This window comes from Rhinoderma darwinii, chromosome 2, assembly GCF_050947455.1.
Source record: "Rhinoderma darwinii isolate aRhiDar2 chromosome 2, aRhiDar2.hap1, whole genome shotgun sequence".
NCBI classification, from domain to species: Eukaryota; Metazoa; Chordata; class Amphibia; order Anura; family Rhinodermatidae; genus Rhinoderma; species Rhinoderma darwinii.
In genome coordinates, this window is record NC_134688.1 from 20,276,849 (window position 1) to 20,297,114 (window position 20,266).

At 45.3% G+C, this 20,266-nt stretch overlaps 1 protein-coding gene across 6 annotated transcripts in view; it reads right to left on the reverse strand.

Moving 5' to 3' along the window:
- The window catches only part of GRM5 (glutamate metabotropic receptor 5), a 356,124-nt gene that overhangs the window by 19,303 nt on the left and 316,555 nt on the right, over positions 1-20,266 (reverse strand). The window lies entirely within an intron of this gene.

The following is a 20,266-nucleotide window of genomic DNA, read 5'->3' on the forward strand; positions in this document are numbered from 1 at the left end:
GGGGGGGGTGTTGTATAAAACATCAGGGGACCAGTAGTCTCTAATACTGGGCTTTTTGACAAGACCAAAACTTAAAAATAGGCCCCAAAACTTCCTTAATTCAACTGCGTTTGTGGGACTCCAATTTTGGCCTCTCGCATAAAATGAGTCAGGGGTTCTGGGATATGAACTGTTCCGCATATATGTTGGTCTGCTGGACCATTACATTTAAGAGGGTGTCAGAAAAGAAAAGTTTAAAATAATCCATGGGGCTGAACCTTGTACTATCAACTTGAATGCCTGAGGGGGCTGTAAATTCAGGCACCTGGGGGGTATAACTGTCCGCAACTTCCCATATCAGCTCAGGTAGAGCATGACCTATGGCTCTTCTGCGCGGACAGGGGGGGTGCAGACTCAGAGTCGTTGGATACGAACGTAGATGAGAGCATGTGCGCTGTCTGCATCGGAGAAGAGCATTTCATATGCTTCCTCAGCTGTGAAAGCCCTCCTGGCCATATTGGGGGATTTTACAAATACAAACTAAAGCCAAAAATAAGTATGCAAATTTTTTTGTAATTGTTTTTTTAACTTTTATTTTAAAAAAAAACAAAAAAACCTCACTACTCCCAAGTGGGCAACGAGAACGGACCGGCGACCTGCGACCCTGCTGTATTTGATAAGTGAGGATACCCTACCTACCAGGGAAATTCTAAATGAGAGGTGTCATTGGTACCTAACAGGGAACTCGGGCAGTGTACAATCTAGGGACACAGCAGGGCGATGGCGACCGGGTACTGCGACAGGTGATGTGACAGTTGATGGCTGGGCACAGGTCACAGAAGGCACCTTGGGTGGATGAATCAGATGACCAGTGGGCACCAAAGATGGTGATCACTGATCTGTGGGCAGAAATTGGGCAGATCTTAGGGTTTTATAAGGTGTCTACTTCTCTTTTCTCTACTATTCTTCACTACGACCGGCTCTGACAAGCTCTCACACACAACAGAGCTTATCAGAGCCGGCGATGCCTGTGAATCTTGCCTCCTGTGCTGTGATTGAACAGTCAGTACTGACTGGCTAATCACAGCGCTTGATGACACGGGACCATTCCGATTGGCCCCGCGCCAGTGAGTCCTGCCCGGCAACTGTCAGTAGCAGTTGCGGTCAGGACGCTGTCACTGTGTCACTTAACACGGTGACAGTTTAATTCCAGGGCGTGACTGTACGCCCGATTGCGGTAAAGCACTCGTAATCTGGACGTACAGTTACGCCCATCTGTGGGAAGGGGTTAATTTCCTATTGTAGATGCATTGGAGCAATAAAAAAAAAAGTACACCTAGCGACAATCCTTTTATGAATGGACACATTTAAAACATATAAAAAGGGAAAATATATATGTGTGTATATATATATATATATATATATATATATATACAGATGAAGCCGTCTTTATCTTGACTTTTAACGCATTAAATGCAGTGACAAGATCCTTTATCTTGACTTTCTCAATGACTTTTCAATGGCTTTTGGTGCGTTGCAGCAAGTTATCAGAGTCAAGATAAAGATGGCTACACCCGTACACTGTATATATATATATATATATATATATATATATATATATATATATATACACACACACATACATACACACACACACACACACACACACACACACACACAGGTCAGCCATATCATTAAAACCAACTGGCTAACTGTAGGTCCCCCTTATTCTGAACAAAACAGCTCAGACCTGTCAAGACATGGTCTCCACAAGACGCCTGAAGGTTCCTGTGGTATCTGCACCAAGACATTAGCAGTAGATCCTGTAAATTTTGAGGTGCGACCTCCATGGATTGGAATTTTTATTCCAGCACATCCCACAGATAATCGATTGGATTGAGATCTGGGGAATTTGTTGGCCAAGTCAACACCTTGAAGTCTTTGTCATGTTCCTCAGACCATTCCTGAACAATGTTTGCAGTGTGGCGTGGCATTATCCTGCTGAAAGAGGGCACTACCATCAGGGAATACTGGCGCCATGAGAAGGGGTACATGGTCTGCAGCAATGTTTAGGTAGGTGGTACGTACCAAAGTAACATACACATGAATGCCAGGACCCCAGGCTTCTCAGCAGAGCATTGCCCAGAGCATCACACTGTCTCCACCGGCTTGTCTTCTCCTCATAGTGCATCCTGGTGACATCTCTTCCCCAGGTAAGGTACACGCACCCGGCCGTCCACATGATCTAAATGAACACGTGATTCATCAGACCAGGCCGTCTTCTTCCATTGCTCCATGGTCCAGTTCTGATGCTCACATTGCAATTGTAGGCGCTTTCGGTGGTGGACAGGGGTCAGCATGTGCAGTTAAACCGAACTGTAACTACACAGCTCCATATACAGCAAGCTGCGATGTTCTTACATCTTTCTATCATAGCCAGCAGTAACTTTTTCAGTAATTTGTTCTACAGTAGCTCTTCTGTGAGATCAGACTAGGCGGGCTAGCCTTCACTCTCCTCGTGCGTCAATGAGCCTTGGGGGCCCACCGGTTGTCCTTCCTTGGAGCAGTTTTGGTAGGTACTAACCACTGCACACCAGGAACCCCCCACAATACCGGCTCTTTTGGAGATGCTCTGACCCAGTCGTCTAGATATCACAATTTGGTCCATATCATAGTCGATCAGATCCTTACATGTGCCCATTTTTCCTTCTTCCAACTCATTAACTTCAAGAACTGACTTTTCACTTGCTGCCGAATATATCCCCCACCCCCCTTGTCAGGCGCCATTGTAACCAGATCATCAATGTCACTCACTTCACCTGTGACTGGTTGTAATGTTAAGGCTGATCATTGTGTATATATATATATATATATATCTGACGCACTGTTGCTATGTCTGCTGGTTTACGACTCGAGGCTGCAGATGACTATGAATGGTTAATGGTTTCTATCTGTGCGGTAGCGAAACATTGTCTCCTAGCAACTGTGGGACATCATATGCAGATACGTCGTCTTTCATCACTTTGCGCTCCTGCTGATCAGAAATGATTTCCTGGAGAGAAACCTATCACCTAGAGAAGAGAATAAATCATATGAGATAGCAGAGGGCAGACAACATACATGCCCCAATGCAGAAGACTAATATACTGCACTGCTCAGGGGGAGGAGGTCTGCTGTCTCCTGCTTACACAGGTGCACTGTTCTTTCTGATCGGTCAGATTATTTTTATCAGCTTTATAGTAAATCAATTGTTATAATAAGAAAATATTTGGATAGAAGTGATAAAATATACGGACGTCCTCGCTCCCCCCTGGTAGAGATACAAATGTAGCGCATGTCGTTGATAATTTTCGTCATGCTGTTATGTGCTGTTCACTTTGTTATATTACATCGGTCACTGCTCCAGATCCCCTGCATAGATATTGAGTTAAAGGGGTTTTCCAGGAGGGGGATTGAAATTGATGACCAATTCTAAGTATAGGTCATTAACATCAGATTGGCAGGGGTCCTGACTCCCGGCACCCCCACCGATCAGCTGATTGAACGAGTGCTGCGGTGATTGCTACGGCTTCTTCATTGCTTACCAGGAACAGCGCCATCAATTCGATAGTGGTTGTGCTTGGTACTGCAGCTCAGTCCCATTCTACAAGTTTCTTTATTTGCGCCAGATATCTGCAGCAGAATCGCAGTTTAGACTTTCAGAAATGTGTCCAAAACTTAGACAAAGTGTGGACGTGCCAACTTTTGCACAAGAAATTCAAAACGAGCGTGTCGTACTTTTCTTTTTTTTTGTGGCACCCGCTCGTTGTATATGTGTCGTAAATGGCATGCGCCATAATTCAATTACAAATGGTGACTGGCGCAAATGATTTAGTAAGTGTGCCTCATTGTTGTAAATAAAAAAAATATTTCTGTCACCACTAGGGGGAGCTCACTGCATACTGATTTATTATTGATTTCAATAGGAGCTGTGTAAATTCCTATGCAGTGAGCTCCCTCTAGTGGCAGCTGCAGGCAGACATGATTTTATATTTTTCATTGGATGGTTGTGTGGAAGTAGACAGGGGATTTGGAGCTCTGTATCAGAAATAATAACTCTGACGTTTATGAGAATTCTGCACCAATTTAGAATAAGTAGAATGATATTACACTTCAGGTACGTTGTCCTGTCCTAGACCCGCACTATTATTCAGTCAAGCAGCTACTGATTTCTATGGGTCGTTTAGAGCCCCTCCCTCTTATAGGACATATGAAAATGGGGTTAACTATAGTAGACAATCCCTTTATCCCCTTGCCGCTGCAGTCATTTTTTGGTTGTTTTATTTTTGTTTTTACATTTCCGCCTTCCAAAAAGTCATGACTTTTAATTTTTCTGTTGACATGAGAAAAAAAGTGTCTCCATTTTTTGGGGGATTTGTTTTTATGATATTCACCGTGCGGCAAAAAGGACATGTTAACTTTATTCTGCAGGTCGATACTATTGTGGCGATACCGAATTTAGGTTTTATTCTTTTATGATGTACTCCTGTTACAAAAAAAAAAACAACAATTTGTTTTAAGAAAATAATAATTTTGTGTCGCCATATTCTGAGACTATAACTTTGTTATTTTTTCATCGATGAAGAAGTGTGAGGGCTCGGTGTTTGCCGGGCAACTGTAGTTTCTGTTGGTATTTTTAGGTACATGCTGCTCTTTGATCGCTTTTTATTTCATTTTATTCGGGAGCTGATGTGACCAAAAAACATTAGTTCTTTCTTTTTTTTTCTTCTTTTTTTTATGGCGTTTAACCATGCTGGTTAAATAATGTTATATTGTAATAATTCCGACTTTTAAGGACACGGCGATATCGATTATGTTTATTTCTTTTTTCTTTTTTTTTAATTACTATAGAAACATGAGAAAAGGGTGTTTTTTTTTCTACTTTTATATTTTTTTTATTTAACATTTTTTATCATTTGTTTAGTCCCCCTAAGGTACTTGAACCTAGGTCTCCCTAAAGGTATTGCAACCGTTAGATCGCTGGTACAATACACTACATGACCTCTGGCAGGGCTTAATAGGAGTAGAAAGATGAAAGACCTGGGGGCCTTCATTAGGCTCCGAGCCTAACATGACAACTGTTGGCCCCCCACAATGGCCTCGTGTCGGGGCAATGGAATGACGGAGGCACCCTCTTTCTAATGACTTAGATGCTGCGGTCGCTATTGACCACAGCATCAAAGTGGTTAAAGGCCGGGATCGGAGTTATCTCTGATACCGGCCGTTACAGTGAATTCGACACCCACTGACTATAGAACGTGCTTGGCCTGCGAGTCTGCTCCATACTCCCCGTTCCCGGCCATGACTTAAAGGAACAGTGTCACGAAAAAAAAATTTTTTACATCAGTTTGATTTTAGTGTTTTATTAAAAACGTTTATATTTATTTGTGTGTTTGTGTTTTACTTTTTTTTATTTTTTCACTTTTTCTTGTCCATGGGGGCTGCCATTTTTTTTTCCATTTCTGTATGTGTCGATTAACGACACATACAGACATGGAATACGGCAGCTACAGTCCCATAGTGAATGCGAACGGGGCCCGTCCCATCCACTATGCTGTACGCCGTCTGTGTGGGAACGGCGCATGCGCCGCTCCCACACAGTCCAAGTTGAACTGTGCGCCGTCCGGCGCCATTTTCCTGTAGACCGGAAGTCGCGGCCGGACAGTAAGATTACTACTTCCGGTCGCGGCTTCCGGACTTGTGCACTTGGAGCGGCGGTAGAAGACGGAGCGGACGGACCGGAGGGAGCGGCGGCGGCAGGAGCAGGTAAGTTATTTCTATGTATGTTCGTGTTTGTGTGTGTTTACTACTGTATGTAAACCTACCACACTGTGTGTTAGCTCAAAAAATGGTGACACACAGTGTAGGAGGTTTGACCGTTCAATCCCCTCGTTTCTCCCGGCACTAGCCAGGATAAAGGAGGGGGGATTCTGAGAGCTCACTAGAGCGAGTGAGTTTTCTCAAATTTTGCAGCATAAAGCAATGTGGTTGCTTTACCACATGCAATGCTGCAATTTTGGGAATTGCTCCATCTAGTGACCAGTGCTGGGAAATATTATAAATTAGAATCTAATTTATAATATTTCCTGACTCGTGAAAAAAATTAAAAAAATTAGAACAATGTTTAATCACCCATACACTAATTGTTTAACTAAAAAAAAAAAAAAAATTTTTCTAGCGTCACATTCCCTTTAAAGTTCCCACAAATGTCAGGAAGGGGTTAAGTGAGTACTCCACGATCTTCGTTATATATTGATTTCACCCAGACTCATCAGTCAGGCGTCCATCATGGACTGAAGAATTTCACACTTTTCAGTAAATATTACCAATTTTAATTCTTAATAAAATTTCATCACAGACCGGGAGCTCGGCGCATCCAGACCGGGAGCTCGGCGTGTCCAGCGAGTACATTTTATTACAAGCTCTACAAACCACATTTGATTTATTCCCCAGCCCCCGCCTGGATATTGATTCAATATTAATTTTAGTCCCGCTCGTTCCACGGTGCGCAGTTGTGTGGGTTCTCACCGCGGCTTCCAGGATTTATAAGACGCCTTAATTTATTCTTTACAAAGGACAAATTGAAGCCGGGTGCAGAGCAAGGTTCTTTTTTTGGGACGTTCACAACGGGTTACAAGTTATTAATCTCAATTAAATCCAAAAACATCTGTTTTCTATTGCCAATGTAGGGTTGTCACAGTGCGCAGAGGTCTAAGAATAAACAACCGGGAGGATTTATATTCTATAGATACATAAGTAGCTGTAAAACTAAAACTCCCAGAATCCTCAGCTGTGTAAGGGCGGGTTCACACATGGCGGAATTCCACTTAAATTCCGCTGCGGACACTCCGCAGCGTTAATCCGCAGCGGAGCCGTTTCTCCATTGACTTTCACTTTAAATTAGCAGTGTTCGTTTACACGATGCGTACAATTCCGCTGCGGAGCATAGGCTGCGGAGCGGAATTTGGTGTCCGCAGCATGCTCTGTCTGTTGCGGAGCAGTGGCGGACTCATGGCGGAATTTCTCCATTGACTTCAATGGAGATTCAAAGTTCCGCAATGAAGTCCGCAGCTGTCATGCACATGTCATGTGTGCTGCGGATACGTCTTGCTTTTTTAACTTGACATTTCTTCATTCTGGCTGGACCTATGTATTTCTAGGTCTACAGCCAGACTGAGGAAGTCAATGGGGCTCCCGTAATGACGGGAGCGTTGCTAGGAGACGTCTGTAAATAGTCACTGTCCAGGGTGCTGAAAGAGTTAAGCGATCGGCAGTAACTGTTTCTGCACCCGGGACAGTGACTACCGATCCCAATATACATGTATCTGTAAAAAAACATATAAGTTCATACTTACCGAGAACTCCCTGTTTCTGTCTCCAGTCCGGCCTCCCAGGATGACGTTTCAGTGTAAGTGACGGCTGCAGCCAATCACAGGCAAAGCACAGGCTGCAGCGGTCACATGGACTGGCGCGTCATCCAGGGAGGTCGGGCTGGATTCCGAAAGAGGGACGCGTCACCAAGACAACGGCCGGTAAGTATGAAAATCGTTTCCTTTCACTAGGGAAAGTGCTGTCCCTTCTCTCTATCCTGCACTGATAGGGAGAAGGGAAGCACTTTTCCCGCAGTCTGCAGCAGCTAGTCCGCATCAATGTACTGCACATTTTGTGCAGATCCGCTGCAGAATCTGCAACGCAGATTCGGTGCGGCATCGATGCGGACAGTTGCGGAGGAATTCCGCCATGTGTGGTCATGCCCTAATAACAGCAGCTCCTGACAAATGACAAATTCAGCCCTGCTACATCTATGAGTATATACCGATAGCTCACTTCTATTTAAATGTAATACTCTAGGGACCCCATCCTGCATACAGCCATGTTCATGGCACTGGAGTGCAGATAGAAGTCTTAATACACTAATAATTAGACCATAGTGACAAGTGATGGGCTTCATATTGCTTGCTTGTCTTCTGCTGGACCTTTAGGGCCCATTGTTGTGTCAGAGCCCGGGTCCACTGGAGGATCCTCTAGTTCTCTGGTGGGCTGGTGTAATGGTGACCGCAATGGCGTACTCCCCATAGAGGCAGGCCAGGCCACTGCTATAGGTCCCATGGTGAGAAAGGGGCCCGACTCTGAACTCCTCCTGCTTCTCAACAAACAGCACTAGCATTTTCCCGCAGCCACCACAAGGGGGAGCTCAGAGATTTTTACAGTTTCCATTGAGTTCAATGGTAGCTGTACAAATTCATTTGCAGTGAGCTCCCCCTAGTGGTGGCTACAGATAGCCAATTTTGTCACGTACTGTGCGAATGGGGGGAGAGCTGTATGGGGGGAGATTTATTAACGTATTTATGTTAGTTGTTTGGTGTAAATGTATTGAAAAATATGCGGGGTAAAGACTTCCATTTCGTACACCAGTCTAAATTGAAAGAAAGTTAAAGTAAGAAGCGCCTATTTATAAAGAGGTGCACACTTCTTAATAAATTAGGAGCATCTCTGGCTAGGAGCTGGTGTGGATTTGCTCTATAATTTATGCCAGTTCTCTAGTGTAAATGATAAAAAATGTATGGTGACCCCGCCCCTTCCACTAAGCCCCACCCACGTAAAAAATGATAGTAAAGGAGCAAAAAGTTTTTTTGTGCAAATTGGGACTTCTCTACGCCAGGAAAATGGTGTTTGGGGCCTAATCCAGATTCATCAACAAGAAGTACACCCCAATCAGTCACACGTTTCACAGGGGAGAGATACCGGCGCTCCGCTCACATGCTGCATCAATGTTATCAGAGCTCCCACTATTAAGATTCGGTACTTTATAGTGAACATTAACTTAATAACAGATTTGTCATTTTGTCGGAGCTCTCTGTAGGTGTGGGACCCACACTAAGTTTTGCTATGGGGCCCTATGATTTCTGGCAAGGAGGATCCTGCACGCAAAAAAAAAAAAAAACCCTGAATAACCACTGACAAATTTCCGCCCATTGTACGAGCTTAATATGTAGCAGAGATGGATTTGTCATAGAACTTTCTGTTTAATGTTAGAAGACGTAACAATAGAAGTTGACAATCCAATTGGAAAAAATGACCATTACAAAATATCGTACCGTTTATAAGAATTATTATAACCGTGGGGGATTTGATAAAGGGGTTCTCTGGACATTTTATATTGATGGCCTATCCTTAGATAGGTCATCAATATCAGAGCGGTGGGGGTCCGACTCCCGACATCTCTGCCAATCAGCTGATTTCACAGTTCAGTTTCCATGCGTGGCCGCGGCGCCGTACACATCTGTACAGTTGTGTCTGCGATTTCAGTTCCGGTCCCATTCAAGTGAATGGTACTGAGCAGCAATCGCAGGCACAGCCGCTATGAATATGTATGGTGCTGTGCCTGGTAAACACTGGTGAAGCCACGGACGCCGCAGCCCAATTAGTCAGCTGATTGGCAGGGGTGCAGAGCGTCACCAATCTGATATTAACGACCTATCCTGAGGATATGCCATAAATATAAAATGCCGGAGAACACCATTAATTTTTGTTGGGTTAGGTCTTCAGTAATTTTGAGGCAGATTTTGACCTGCTTGAACTTTCTTGCCGTGGTTTTCGTGGCGTTTTTGGGCTACGGCCATTGAGCGCCGTGGGTAAAAATGCAGGAAAAAATGCTTTCTCTGTCAGAGACAGAACCGGGGGAAGAAAGATAATGTTGCTTGGCCTCCTCCTCCCATTGAAATCAATGGGTGTCAGTTTCTGACGTTTTTTTGGCACTGATTCCCACGCGGTTTCCGTGTCAAAATCAGCGTAAAAAAAACTCTGTGTGAACAGGGCCTAAAGGGGTTTTGTCATCACGATAACCGCTGTCCATATGTACTAGTAGAGTATATGGATGTAATTTGTGCACTAGAGCATTGCACTTGTCCAGGCAGACGTTGTTTATTGAGGTTTTTATGCTTTATATGAGATGTCAGTGTAGGACATCTCAGTTTTTGGTCATTATTTTAAACTTTGGCTTGTCTGGTATTTAAAGAGGATCTGTCACTAGTTTAGTAATGCCCAATCTCATAGCTACTCTAATAGGCCCTGCCACACTGATAATACTGGTGAAAATTGGGTGTAATAGGCGCTGTCACACTGATAATACTAGTGAAAATTGGGTCCCAAAAAAGTTTATTATTTTAAAAGTTATGAGTTTTTTTCTAAATATGCAAATGAGGCTATACTAGATAAGTGGGTGTCAACAGCAGCGATTCTCCTGAGGTGGAGCTCCGCCCAGCCCCTGACGCTGCCCTATCAGCATGGCTGCTTCACACAGTGTGAGAGACTGAGGCTGGAGGGAAGGGGGATCACTTTAAATAGAGATATCTTGGGCTGTGGACCACCTAGATCAGTGCTTCTGGTGGCATATGAAAGATGAGATTCTAATCTTTTATTAGAAAGAAACAACCGGTGATATCACCAGTTGAAAACACGGGAATGGAAGCTGTATACTATATGATCACTCTGTGTTGATGGCAAGGGAAGGGGGAGAAGCTGTGTTCTGATTGGACAGCGTCATGCAGAAAACATTACACCGCCCAGAGTGAAAAGAAAGAGTCACCTCCCATTTGGCAGGTCTAGCCAAATTAGCATATTAGAGAAAAATGTTCACATCTTTGCAAATATCAAAAGTTTAAAAAAAAAACAATCACACTGTAGTTATCAGCATCATAGCGCCTATTAGATTAGTTAGGACATAAGGAATTAATAAACTAGTGACAGATCCTCTTTAAATTCAGCTGCATTGAAGTGTATACAACTAAGCTGTAATACCAGAAACAACCCATAAACAGCTGTGGCGCTGTTTTTGGAATAAACCAGCCATGTTTTTCTAATCCTGGCCGACCCGTCTAACGGTAAAATGTCCTATCCTGATGATGTCACCTCCTCATCCTCTCAATTGTTCAATCTTGTCCTTTACATGATGATAGGGTTAATAATATACACTGTATAGTCAGTGCTGAATGCCACAATTATCACTCCATTTCCAGTCTTATGTATAGAAAAGGTACACATTGTATAATGAAGAGTTCTACACCTCTACTTGCTGACAGTGAATTGAAACATTCTTGTTTACATCCATAGGTTGAAAATCTGTCCTGATTACATCCAACTCACACAGGGGAAGGGACAACAATAAGTTCAGGAGTTAAGTGCAAAATGTAAATTAGGCCAAAGCTGAGAGTGACATTCAGAATTAAAGCGCAGCTATCAATAAGAAAAAATGGGGACATAAGTTATATGGCCAGGCAGCCCTAGGTCCAGGGCCGCCATCAGAAATTTCTGGGCTCCATACAGCCAAGGAGTCTGGGGCCCCCCTCACTATTGGGGCGGGAACAAAGTAAAGGGGTGGGAGGTAAGGCAGCGGTGAAAATCAAACTAGTAGAGTCTCTTTGGAGGGGCAGGGCAGAGACAGTTGGTGGGTATCAGGGGGCAAGGTGGAGTGACTAAGTGCCAGGGCTCAGTTGGTGAAGGAGGAGGGGACTTCTGGGAGAACAGAAAGAGGCATGGGTGGCGACACCGAGCATGGGGGCGCCCGTTAGAACGGCCCCCCCCCATGACCAGCGACGTACTATAGCAGAGCAGGGAGGTATCTCCCTGCTCTGCAATCTACTAGCGCCACTGTAGCTCCCTGAAGGAGCAAAATCCCTGTGTGGCTGGGGGTTTCGCTCCTGGTGCGCTCCTCTTGATGTCTCTGTCTGTATATGGACAGTAACATCAGGGGCAACTCCTGATGGGGAATCCCCGTCCACAGCTTTGCCGACTCTGTGACCGGGGATTCCACTCCAGGAGAAGCCCTTGACGTTACTGTCCATAAATGGACACAGACGACAGGGGCTTCTCCTGGAGTGGAATCCCGGGTCACAGCGTCGGCAATGATGTGGACGGTGATTCTGCTTCAGGAGTTGCCCCTGATGTCACTGTCCATATATGGACAGAGACATCAAGCAGAGCGCTCCAGGAGCGTAATCCCCGGCCACAGGGGGATTCCGCTCCTTCAGGGAGCTACAGTGCCGCTATCTACAGGAAGGGGGGTGCATTCTACAAGGGGGCTGTATGGTACTACCTGCAAGGGGGCTGTGTGGCACTACCTACCATGGGGCTATGTGGCACAACCTACCAGGGGGCTGTGTGGCACTACCTACCTGGGGGCTGTGTGGCACAACCTACCAGGGTGCTGTGTGGCACTACATACAAGGGGGCTGTGTGGCACTACCTGCAAGGGGGCTGTGTGGCACTACCTACAAGGGGGCTGTGTGGCACAACCTACAAGAGGACTCTGTGGCACTACCTACAAGGGGACTGTGTGGAATTACCTACAAGGGGACTGTGTGGTACTACCTAGAGGGGGCTGTGTGGCACTACCTACAGGGGGCTGTGTGGCACTACCTACAAGGGGGCTGTGTGGCACTACCTACAAGGGGGCTGTGTGGCACTATCTACAGGGGTAATCTGTGAGTGACGGGCTGATGGTCATTTTACTGTGAGTGGGGGGCTGATGGTCATTTTACTGTGAGTGTTGGGCTGATGGTCATTTTACTGTGAGTGGGGGGCTGATGGTTATTTTACTGTGGGTGGGGGGGCTGATGGTCATTTTACTGTGAGTGGTGGGCTGATGGTAATTTTACTGTGGGGTTAATAATATACAATGTATAGTCACCGCTGAATGCCACAATTATCACTCCATTTCCAGTCTGATGGTCATTTTACTGTGAGTGGGGGGCTGATGGTCATTTTACTGTGAGTGGGGGGCTGATGGTCATTTTACTGTGAGTTGGGGGCTGATGGTAATTTTACTGTGAGTGGGGGCTGATGGTAATTTTACTGTGAGTGGGGGGCCGATGAATATTTTCTTGAGAGTGGGGGGCTGATGGTCTTCAAGTGGTTTCCACCTCTGACCTCAAATTGAAATTAATAGGAGGCAGTAAATTCCTGCGTTGCTCGTTTGGTGCTTTTTTTCCTGCGTCTTTTGCATTCGCTCCAACAGCTTAAAAAAACGCAAAAAAAAAAAGGTCAAACAACGCTGTCAATTCCTGAAGGTATTTTGAGGCAGATTATTTTTGCCTTGCAAAAAACGCTGTGTGAACAGACCCTACGAGTGTAGTGCTTGTTTTTACCCGTTTTCTGTCTTTCTCTAAACAATTTTTGGTAGGGGTGCCCTGAGGAAATTTTATTTTTCCAGTGGTGCCTCGAGTCCGAAAATGCAGGGAAACTCTGTACTAGGCTACAGGATCACCCCGGCCGACGCAAGGCTCTCATTGTGGAGCAGCTCAGTTCATCGTGGGAACGGGGCCTAGGTGAGTACAACTTTTTTGTTTGTTTGGGGGCACTGTCTACAAGGGGGAGGTGGGGGGCTGAATGGCACGATCTACAAGTGGAGGTGGGGGCTGTATGGCACTGTCTACATGAGGGAGGTGGGGGACTGTATGGCACGATCTACAAGGGAGAGGTGGGGGTCTGTATGGCACTGTCTACATGAGGGAGGTGGGGGTTGTATGGCACTGTCTACAAGGGGGAGATGGGGGCCGTATGGCACGGTCTACAAGTAGGAGGAGGGGGCTGCATGACACTGTCTACATGAGGGAGGGTGGGCTGTATGGCACGATCTACATGAGGGAGGTGGGGGGGATGTATGGCACCGTCTACAAGGGGGAGGTGGGGGATGTATGGCACTGTCTACATGAGGGAGGTGGGGGTTGTATGGCACTGTCTACAAGAGGGAGGTGGGGGATGTATGGCACAATCTACAAGGGAGAGGTGGGGGTCTGTATGGCACTGTCTACATGAGGGAGGTGGGGGTTGTATGGCACTGTCTACAAGGGGGAGGTGGGGGCTGCATGGCACTGTCTACATGAGGGAGGGTGGGCTGTATGGCAAGATCTACAAGGGGGAGGTGGGGGGATGTATGGCACCGTCTACAAGAGGGAGGTGGGGGATGTATGGCACTGTCTACAAGGGGGAGGTGGGGGCTGTATGGCACTGTCTACAAGGGGGAGGTGGGGGCTGTATGGCACTGTCTACAAGGGGGAGGTGGGGGCTGTATGGCACTGTCTACAAGGGGGAGATGGGGGGATATGGCACTATCTAAAGGAAGGCTGTATGGCACAATCTACAGGGGAGCACTATCTACAGGGGGGCTGTGTGTGGCAGCCAGCGGAGGGGGGCATTATACTGTGTGGGGGTCACTAAGCGGACATTATACTGTGTAGGGGTACTACATGAAGCAATATACTGTGTGTGGCAGCCAGGGGAGGGGCATTATACTGTGTGGAGGCCACTAGGCGGACATTATACTGTGTAGGGGCACTACAGAGGGCATAATACTGTGTGGGCACAATTAGAGGACAAAATACTGTGTCCTTGGAGGGGTTATAATATATTATTATTATTATTATACTGTATGGGGGAACTAAAGGGGCATCATACTGTGGAGGGCAATATACTTTTTTTATGGGGCATTTTTTATATCATGGGGTGGGGCACCGAAAGATAATTTTGCACGGGGCGCCATCTATCCTAAGGCCGGCCCTGTCACTACCCACCACAGGTTTGAAGGCTATGTAAACCTTTGAATGTGGTTTTTATAGTTTTACCAGTCTCTTTGGTGCTACTTTGTAAATACTTTTTATTAAAAATTATTTTTACTTTATGAGATACAGCTGCTTTGTATCCTGTATACAGAGCAGCTGTATCATGCACTGAAAACGTTATCTGTCAGGTCCCCTGGACCTGACGGATTCAGGTCTCAGCGCACAATACAGTTTCTCTGTATACAGGATACAAAGCAGCTGTATCTCATAAAGTAAAAATCATCCCCCTAGTATAATGTCTCCTTTTGTGTCATCCAGACTCCATTATTATCTCCTACCCACTACACCATCATCTCCCTGTCCCCCATTGTCATCTAACCCCCCCTTCAACCCCCCCATAGAAAGCAAGTGTCTTACCTAGGTCTGTATGATCCTCCGGACACTGAAGCACCGCATTGTATATCTAGCAGCGAGGGTTCTTATCTCCTGTGCTGCGTAAGGGGACAATAAACCTGTCTTCTCCCTCTGCTTACACAGCCTGGGAGATAACAGGTAAGAACTGCTGCTGGTGATACAATACCATGAAGCAGAGCTGGGAGGGTATAGTACCGACATGGGTAACATTGCTTTTTATTGGGGGGATGTGATCTGAGGAGGCTCCGGTCAGCAGCAGCCTGACACAGACTGTACTCACTGAGTCAGAGGTCTTCTGCTGCTGCTTGACGCCTCCACTGCATTCAAACCTCCCGCTGCCTTCCTGACGTCTTCCCTCCTCGTCCCCTCCACACACGCTGTCACGCCGCTGTGGAGGAGGGGGAGAGGCGGGCTCTATGTGAACAGCGAGCCCTTATGATTTTACTTTGATCCAAAGAACGGGCCCCGGCTCCGTGATGGGACCTGTTCCTTTCACCAAAGTGAAATCATAAGGGCCCGTGAGCAAATGAATTCCAGCTGTGGGGCACGGGCCCCCGTTTTTTCACATTTATGACCGAGCCCCTGACAGCAGTACCGCCAGTACTGCCCTGATGGCGGCCATCCCTGGGTCCATTGAAGGACCCCAGGGCTGTCTGACCATATTTCCTGTTGTTAGGGCATACTATCAGTACACAGACGAATGTATTTTTTAAAAATCTAAATCAATATGAAAAATCACCCTATGAGATTTAAAAAAAAAAAGTTAAATTAATTAAAAAAAAGTAATGTTAAATAAAAAAAATGAGAAATAAATATACACCCAAATTCACATTTTTTTTTTAAAATAATAAACTTTACAAAATATAAGATACATAAAATAATATACACATATTTGGTATCGCCTCAACCGTAACAATCTGCACAACAAATTTTTTGCTTAATTTATATTGATTGGTGTATGCTGTAAAAAATAAATAAATAAAAACAGCATCAAAACTGCTTTTTTTAATTAACATATATATTAAACGATAATGTAAATGTACCAACAAATGGCATTTACATAAAGTACAACTCGTCCCGCAAAAGTCTCACACAGCTACAGCAAACAAAAAATAAAGAAGTTAGGAGCGCCGGGATGCAAAAAGGAAAAAAATAAAAAATGTTCTGTCCTCAAGGCCAAATTTTTCCGTGTCCTTAATGGGTTAAACATTAAGCAAGGAGCTGCAGCTGCATCCCCCTCCACCCTTCCTCCCTGTCTTTTATCTACTATTTTACACTAGATTGATTTTTTTGGTGTCCCAGAAGGTTTGCAAAAATTTACAGTCTACAGACAGGGAAAGGAGAACTACCGACTTCTGGAAGATGAGCAATATGTAACTTTTCCCAAACAACATATAATACAAACTTACATTTATTCAGTATACTGCTGATTTATGCAAACAAAGTTATGATGTGTAACACCCATGGCCATGGGCCGTCGGGATTACTCACCTCCCGACGGCCGCAGCCATGGATCTGTGAGAGCTGGCCCGCATCTCCTCCTCAGGAGATGCCAGCGCTCACTTCCGCTTCATTCTCCAGTAGGGTGCGCGTGCATGCTCGTACTTAAAGGGCCAGCGCGCGCACATGAATTAAATATGTAATTAGCCAATACTCACCCTGGACTATAAGAAGGGCCCTGCCCCTTCCCTCATTGCCTGAGCGTTGCTATGTTTACCCGTATTAGTCTTTGCAAATGGTCCCTTCGTGTTTTCCAGTTCCCAGTGTTCCCGTACCTGCTACCTGTATCCTGTATCCAGTGCTACCTTGTTCCTGTGCCATAGAGAGTTGGAGTCGTGTTGTGCCGTATACTACGCCTTCTGTGTTACACCGAGCCTGGTGTCTGCTGCCAAGGTCCCATCCGAGCCAGCTATTACTAGTGTCTGAATTACCACAGGTACCCTTATTCGAACTATAGACACTGACTTGGTATCCTGTTGGCCAGCTGCTATCCTGCTATGGCGGTACGGCCCAGTGGGTCCACGTACCCACAGATTGTGACGTGATGATAGGTGCACTTTAAGGAAAAACAATTTAGCAGAAGTCTAAGAAGTCATTTAACTAACTCCAGTTACTCTAACAAGGGTGGAGTAAATGATAATTACAGTAGTGACAGCTCATATGTCTAAAGTATTGTAGTACGACTGCTCATTGTTATCTGAAATGATGATGTCGAGCCCCCGATAGTTGTTCTTCCGTCTGATTTCACCTTCCCCGCTCATTCAGCAGGTCAATGTGTCAGTGTTATCTCATTAAGAATCCACTTTACAATGTAAATTGAGATGCAATAATAATATACTGTATGACATGTGCTCTCATCATCTCGCATTGTGGTTATGTCACCATCTGTATAACCTTTCACTGTCACTTCAGATTTAAAATAAACAGCACGGAAACCCGGAAAAAAAAATCACACGACAAACTTAAAGTGAATATCCGGCCTTGAGCAACATATTGGATTGTTTTATTCTGCGCAGATTAATTTCATAATACATCTTTTATAACAGCCTGAGCTCCGGTTTTCTGATACAAAGCTCCAAATGCCCTGCTTAGGAGTTAAAAGAAAAAAAAATCGGTGTGCCTGAAGCCACCACTAGGGGCAGCCTAGGAGTTTACTGCAAACAGTTGATACATTAAACTCACTAATAAGACAAAATGCAGTAAGCTCCCCCTAGTGGTGGCTGTAGGCAGACAGATTTTTATGATTTATCTCTATGTCAATGCTGGGGATTTGGAACTATGTATCGGAAAAAATGAAAATCAGACCTCTATAAAGATATATTAAAAAAGACCTCCAGCGATAACACAATTTTCCATGTCTTTACCCCAACCTGACTGTATACCACACTCTACACTTCTTTTATGTATCCTGTACTTACCTTTTGAACTGCTGCCTTGTCTGTGCTTTCAAAAAGACTCCATCTTGATTCTTAGATTTCCCCAGCTTTCTCTTCCTCTCTGCTTTGCTATCAATCCCATGATGCTTCACATGACCAGCTAAAGACCATACCATTTCTGCATGCTGGGGGACACTGTCATTATCCTTCTCTCTATATTCTCCTAAATAAGCTGAGAAACTATAAGTATACAGACAGGGAGGCTGCACTATATTCGTCTACATTATACCAGTGTGACAGGAACCTATCTAAGTGTCAGTGGTAGCTGATGATAGAAGTTTCTGCCGCCCTCTGTGTATAACTAGTGTGTACAGGAACTGCTGAAGCCGGTGATGGGTGACACATAGATCTCCATAGACTCAAGTAGAGAAAGCGAGTCACCGTGCTTGATCCACACTGCTGCTAAGCAACCATCCCAGTCTGATATATAGAGATATATAACAGGTGAGAGACTGACACATGGAATACCAGAATAGAGCACATGGGAATATTTAGTTTTGTCCGGAGTGTCCCTTTAAGAAATGAATGGCACAGAATGTTGCACTTAAAAAGGTCATGGTGTTAAATGGTACAGTATATCTATATACCTATATACACTTTAAAGTGAGCCTCCACTCTTAAGGTAATTTATATGATATTTACCAAACGCTTTAGGCTGGGTTCACACGACCTATTTTCAGGCGTAAACGAGGCGTATTATGCCTCGTTTTACGCCTGAAAATAGGGCTACAATACGTCGGCAAACATCTGCCCATTCATTTGAATGGGTTTGCCGACGTACTGTGCAGACAACCTGTAATTTACGCGTCGTTGTTTGACAGCTGTCAAACGACGACACATAAATTGACTGCCTCGGCAAAGAAGTGCAGGACACTTATATACATTATATGCAGGAAACGTATATACATTATATGCAGGACACTTCTTTGCAACGTAATTTGGGCCGTTCTTCATTGAAGTCAATGAAGAGCAGCTCAAGATTTACGAGCGTCACAGACGCCTCGCATATTACGAGGAGGAGTGTTTTCCCCTGAAAACAGTCTGTCTTTTCAGACGTAAATGCCTGCTATCGTGTGAACATACCCTTAATGTTCTACCCTCGGCACTTTGAGATTACAAAACTCCTGGTATCCAGGTTTATTTTGATATTACTCACTATGGGCCTTTCTGATGGGTCCATGTGTCTGTAAGAACATTGGATGGAGGTCCTGCAGACACAAGCATATACCTCCCAACTTTCAAATATTACAAAGAGGGACAACCGATGCGGCACGCACAGCGCGTCACAACTGTTTTTTTTTCTTTCAAGCCACAACTCTAATCCCAGCCAATCCCCGCCCATACACACCCGATTCAGCCCACACAGTATCATGCTTCCATAGTGCCTCCCACACAGTATAATGCCAAATAGCTGCCACCATACAGTATAATGCCCTCTAGCTGCCACCATACAGTATACTGATAGATGCACCCATACAGTATAAAGCTAACACAGATGCCCCGAAGCAGTGTATTGCGCATATAGGTGCCCCCATGCCGTATAATACCCAAACACCTTCCCCCATACAGCATAATGCCCCCTTAGCTGCTCCTAGTGCCAGTGCCCTTGTAAATAGTGACACAGTGCCCATGTAGATAGTGCCCATGTACATAATGCCACAGTGTCCCCTGTAGATAATGCCCCAGTGTTCATGTAGATAGTGCCACACCCCCCTTGAAGCTAGCCCAACCCACCCCCTGTAGATTGCGCTATTGGGACTCCCTCTAGGAGCGGAATCCCCAGGCAGAGCATAGACCGGGGATTCAGCTCCTAGAGGGAAGCCCTGCTGTCACTGTCCATGTATGGACAGTCATTCACGGCCTTAGGATAGATGGCACCCTGTGCAAAATTATCTTTCGACGCCCCACCCATCATAAAAAAAATGTCCAAGTATAATGCCCCTCACAGTATAATGCCCTATATAGTGCCCCACACAGTATAATGCCCATTTAGTGCCCCCATTGTAATGATGGGGGTAGGAAAACAGACAAGTGAGCCCTAATCTACCCGCCACTCAGTCCCTGCCTACTTGCAACTACCTGTCCTAGGTGACGGGGTACAACTGGGCGACGGTCCCTACGCTCAGTAAGTGCACGACAGACAAACAGACAAGGGTACACAAAGCTAAGGGAAATGGGGCAGTTGCCCATGGCAACACCGTGAGCAACAAGAGTGGTGAACGAGCCGAGTCAAGCCAGGAGTGTACGAGGTACCAAACGCTGAGCAGGAGAGTAGTGAACAAGCCGAGTCAAACCAGGAGTGTACGAGGTACTAAACGCAGAGCAGGAGAGTAGTCAGTA